The following is a 6,221-nucleotide window of genomic DNA, read 5'->3' on the forward strand; positions in this document are numbered from 1 at the left end:
TCTTTCACTGTGTGTGTGTGTGTGTGTGTGTGTGTGTGAGAGAGGGAGAGAGAATGTCTCACCACAGCTCCATGCCTTAACCATGGGCTAACCTGGCTATAAATGAGCAGCAGCGGCACCTGTGACGGTACAGATCCAGCCTTCGGACAGATGAGAATCCCATAATAGGACGCTGTCTCTTTTGTTCTGATGGTATGAATAGCGACTCTAAGAATAATGTCCCCTCCTCCTTCCTGTAAATGTTCTGAGATGGACTGTTTATGTCTCCAGGTGCAGCGTATGTTTTAGATAGAAGGGAAAGTACCTGTGGGGTTGCGACGAAGAAGGAAAAATCTGGCGTTTCTTGAAAACTGAAAATATATTGATTTGCATAATTTCTTTTCTTTTGGTTTTGGAAAGTTAGTTCTATGATTGCGCTGTATTTTTTATTTCGTGATAAAATCTGTTCAACTCTCAAACAATGAATTGTTCTTTATATAACACTCTACAACAGAGATACAACAGGTGAGAAAAATCAACATTATTTTGTCCAGATTTAAATATCTCAAACACTAAAACTTCAAATGTGACATTTGTGGTTCCCAGAGGATCAATCATACTTTAATTTATCGGACCTGAAGTCACATATCTATATCTTATCAAGTCAGGCTTGCACTTTGTTTAAAGTAATTTTAAAATTTTAGCATGATGAAAGCAGTACATATTACAGCTGGTGACAAATGCTAACCACGTTAGCATGCGCTAATGCTGCTGCTGTAAAGATATTAGCATGGTGTAGCATGGCTAGCTCAAAGCACAAGTTTACCTGTATGCAATAAAAAAGCTGCTAGCCTGGACTCAGAAAAATTCAGCTTTCTAGATATTAAACTCAAAAGGTGAGGAAGAGAATGATATCATGGCTGTAATAAATAAGATGAAGGAACAGTAACCATTTTATTTTGAGGCTTACTTTCAAAAAGTGGTCCCTGTTCAGTGATTAAACAAAGGTACAAAACTTTCTACTTTGCAATTTAGTTATCCTGTTGTTTGATTGAAAAAGATGCTTGTTTATTCATCCCCAGCCCAGCAGTGTGCGTGTGTTTGGAGTATCTTTAGCTAAGCCAGAGGACAAGTGATGCCTGGGGCCGTTCCTGATCCTCCCGGCCTTTTCCTTGCAGGAATCTCCTCTTCCTGTACGGAAGTTTATCGTGGTCAGCCTGCCTGTCAGTGACGCCTCCCAGAGGAGAGTGACAGCAGCTTTATTCACTCACTGACCCGTTAAAAGGACAGAGGAAGGAAAAAAAAAAAAAAAACAACACACAGGCGTGTGTGTGTGTGTCTGACTAAGGGTTTCTTTTTCTCTGTAAAGGAGGAAAGATGATTCTTGTGCATTCAGCACAACCTTTGAATATGTGTGTGCTTCGCGTGTGTGTGTGTGTGTGTGTGTGTAATGTCCTTTAACCGACCCCCACCAACATCAATGCATCTTCCTCTTTACAGCCTCTTTTGTGTGTCCAAAACAAATCCCCATAACAGCCAAGCGATTAACTTTAGTCTGAGCATCAAACAAGAGACCAGTTCTTTATTTTTATTTTGTTGTCTTTTCATCTCAAAATTAAAACCAGGAATCACTGAAGAGAAACGGAGTGCATGATGGAAAGATTGATATAGAGATGATGTCAATCTGTTCTCATGATCTCTCTCCAACACTCTCTGGCATCGGCCTGTTCTCCATCCTCTGGTTCCAACCGGCCCAGAGGACCCAGGAACTGGCCTTGTCTTGACCCAGTTTGGAGCTCCCATTCTGGACTTTCTGATCTGTCTACTCTATGTGGGGGTTCAACTGAGAATCCTGAGATTATCATATGGTCACTTAAGAGGGAACGAGAGCGAGAGAGAAGTGCTGCCTGCTTAGCTGAAGATTATCCTTTAAAAGGAAGGGATGGTGGCGGAGATGGAGGAGAGTTGGAGAAAAAAAGGATATGTTTAAGAGATGAATAGAGGGGGTGGATGGAGGGAGAGATTGTGAGGACAGTCAGAGAGATAGAGAGAGGGCAAATGAATCATATGGAGATAAAGTGTGTGTGGGAGAGGGTTAACAAAAACGCGAGGAGAGAAATACGGCATCAAGGGAAACATCTAAATGAAAAGTTGAGATGGAGGTGAGGTGACAGAGCGAGGGAGAGCGGAGGAAGGTCGGGATAGAGAGAGAGAGAGAGATAAAGAGAAGAGGAAGCAGGAAGGATGAGGACAAGAGCTGGATTAAGCAGTAAAAACAGTGATTATGAAGTGTTCACTACCCAAACTGAAGACCTATTGCTTTGCTTTTTTTGGAATAATGTGTGCACATGCTAACTTGCATTTCTCATTTGCATTTAGAACATTAACAGTGTGAGTGGAAACCAAGAGTTTTAGGGAAATTTGTACTTTTCTTTCAAATACATTTTTCAATTTTTTTTTTTGGGCCAGTTTGTGCCCTTAAAGTACGCTAGGACAGTGTAAAGAGAGGAAATGAGATGGAGAAAAAGGGAATATAAAATGAAAACCTCCGCTGCACCCAGGACTCAAACCAAGAACTCACCTGTTCAAATCATTTACAGCCATACCTGTATGGCTGAGAGCTGGCCCCCTTAATTTTCTGTTATATGAGATGTGTGATTGATAAAATGTGTTTGTAATGTGCCATATGATGAAAGTTAGTTGTAATTTTGGTCTCATTTTGATAGTTTTGCCAATCATTTCTATTTGTTTTGTGGCAAGAGACCAGCGATCGGAAGAGAGGGTGGAAACTGCAAACATGCAGGTCAGTCCGTTCTTCTAACCCACTCAATAGGAACAAAAACAAATGGCTGGACAGAGTTGATCCTGGAAAGATTTAATTTATCTCAAAGGTTCAGGAACCAACTTCATCTTTGTCTGCTGAATGAGTTTGATTAACCCGGAATCATTGATGATATTTTGTCACTCTTTGGTCTGACTGTCTGAGCGCTTGGGCTTCCTGGCCCATCAGTTTTACTTTCAGTACTGTTGCCTTGCTGTTAATGCTATTACTGTCAATAGCAACAATGACGGACAATGAAAACATCATCCATGTTGTTGGTGACTGATTCTTTCCACCAGTCACACTTATTTATACTGTTGGTGGGATAAAGTCTTAAGCCTGAAGCCAAGACACGTGAAATAATACATTTGTCTGTTTGTTTAAAAAAATGACCAAGATATTTCAGCCCACACAACGGTAATTTGGTTTTTCTGAGGGAATAAACGGGAACGGGTATGTTTTTGTTTTATTTTAATCAGGTGTCACTGAGTGTTCGAACAATCTCTCTGTTCTGTTCTATTTATGTGTCCCTGTATGACAGTGTGACAGTGAGCCAGCATGAATACCAGCGTCCTGAAAGTGAAGCAGCTAAACTGTAGTCAGCCATCATTCATTGTGTTATTTCCACCTGTGCTTGTCGTACTGTGCATTGCCAAAATGTCGTCCATGAAAAAGGTGTACCTCGGTAGAAATGTACCTCCAGCTGTCCCCTTTACAGATCCTGTTGTCCAGGTTTCTCCATTTATCATTTGATGTAATTTGAGCCCCTTTTCCTTTTTTCTTATCTGCTTTTTTTCCCTAAACAAATGTCCATCTCATCTGTTATGTCATGTAAGTGTCATTCATCAGCTGATAGCAGGATTACACGTTGACACAACTCTAATCACAGCCTTCTAGTGTATTGTCCGCCGCATTTACATTCAGTATGTGCATCTTTTTAACATTTTTAAAACTATGTACGTTAGTTGTGTTTTTGCTTTAGGTTTCGCTGTTCCTACAAAATAATGGGCTAGAGAAGCATGAATTTCCAAGTGAATGCAAAATGCTTTTAGATATCGACACATTCAAACTCAACCCATTCATGAATTAATGTGTGTGTGAAAAAAACTGAGTGTGTGTGTGTATTTGAGTTTTTATTAGGAGGGATGACTGAGTGCTAGAGAGAAAGAGAGACATCGTTCCCCATCATTTGATTGGATCAGTGGTCCTGCCAGTGTCCAATTATTGTATTCCCTTGATACAGAAATGCGTGTATGAACACACGCCCACCCACAAAACTACACACAAATGTCCCAGCAGACATTGTCTAAACACCCCCCTTCCCAAAAACGAAAAAATACTGGCGATCAAAAGCTTATCAGTCTGCTATACCTGCCATGAACTACGCATATCGCTCTCTCTGTCTCACTCACTCTCAGCCCGACCAGACGACAGTCTCAGCGGAGGAAGTAATAGGGGTGCAAGGATGAGAGGGAGGGAGACAGAGACGGGGGGGTGCCCTCCCCTCTCCCCTCTCCCCATGTTAATCTCCTCATTTTCATTTCTCTTACCATGTGGGATTAGGATGATTTTATTTAAAGTGTCAGCTTGAGCTGCTGGATTGAGAAATCTGGATTTCATAGGGATTACTATTACAGAAAAAATGCCCCCCCACCCCCTCCACACACACACACACACATACACACGTGTTGGTCTTACTACAGTTATGTGACCATAATGCATTCTCTAGCCTCTATCAAAACATTTGCCATCCCAAATAAATGCTTTGTCCCTAACCCTAAACTGAACTTCTAATGATATCACAGTGATGGTTTTATACTGGAATACCTCACACGTACTTTTCTACCGTTTACTGTGAGGACACTTGTTGACATAATGCATTCTCAAACCCTTTCACAAATCAACACAAAACTGTAACCCTTTACCTTAAACTTCAATTTAAAATAACCACAAATAAACTTCATAAACCAAAAACATTATAACCCTGTAAAAAACATTTTAAGTTGTCAGGACCAGACAAAATCTCACAATCACTTCAAACCACCACCACCTTTCAAACCACCTTTTGGGCCACTACCACTATTTCTTTCTGTCTTTTTCTCTGAGTGTTTTACAGAATATCGTTCCATCTCCCCTCACCCTTGGCCAGACCAAGTGAAATGAGGTGAACAGACACTAACTAAAGCTTCAACCTTCTGTGTGTCAGATTTAACATCTAATCTACATTAGGATAAGGCTTCTACCGCTCAGGGGAAAAAAAAAAAGAAGAATAAAAAATGCCATCACCTTTTCATCCTAGGGCCAAGCCTTTTATTCCTCCCTTCTCATTACATTAAAGGATGAGGGAGGCTGTACAGTGGGGCTGAGCGGTATTTAAAGACACCATCCCCTTCATCTGTTTAATTTCTCTTTATTTAAGAGATTCCCTCCTCCCTTTGCCGCACCCTGCTTCTGTTTAATTTCTCTTTATCTAAAGACTCCCTCTCTTCATCTGACTGATTGATCTTTGTCTCACTGCAAATGACATGGAAGAGTCAGGTACTGCAAGGTCCCCAATCCAACTTCTGTAGCCGGAACGCTGTGTCTGAGCAGAGATGGTGCAACTTCAGCCTTACTGAACTGATCTCTGAACAGGAAAAAGTTTCACATTACATAAAATGTTTTATTGCTGTCAAGACAGACATTTATTTTCCTTAAGTGATCCTTAACTTTTACTGAGTATTGCATTCTCTGAACAGCAGAGCACGGGATGATTTATCCATACATAATTTGAAATTATATATAAATCATATACAATCTTAATGAAAATCATATTTCGTGTTTATCAAATGTCTATAGTTATAGACTTTAAAATCTTTTAAATATTTTTCAGCTAGTTTGAAGCTTCTAAATAATTTTAACATTTAACTTCAAATACTCCTCAGATAGAAATGATTGCGTGTTTGGTATTCTTTATCAGGTTTGTTTAATGTGGTTTCAACATGTAAAAGTAATTAATTATCTCACAATAAACAGTCAGCATTGGCTCCAAGACAACTAAGAAAATATGTTGTGACAATACGATAAGGATTATTAAAATGCTATTAGGCCTGTGTTTATTTTAACAACAATTTTCATCAGCCATTCTGGTTATTTTTTCATTTCATCAATGAATTGTCCCTGAAAATGGTGACGTGACCATCACTGTCTTGAACCCCAAAGTGAGCTCTGCAAATGGCTTTGTCTAATTAACAGAATCATGTTGAATCTGTCATCAAACAAGCCACGAAGAAGAAATCTTTACAATTATGAACCCTGAACCAGGAAAATTTAAGTGGTTAATGAGTCATCCAAAAAGTAGGCAATTAATTTTCAGCAGACTGGATCGAATGATGCAGTAATTGTTTCAGATCTAGAGATGATAATTGTCTGAAAAGCACAC

The sequence above is a fragment of the Echeneis naucrates genome, chromosome 24 (genome assembly GCF_900963305.1).
Source record: "Echeneis naucrates chromosome 24, fEcheNa1.1, whole genome shotgun sequence".
NCBI classification, from domain to species: Eukaryota; Metazoa; Chordata; class Actinopteri; order Carangiformes; family Echeneidae; genus Echeneis; species Echeneis naucrates.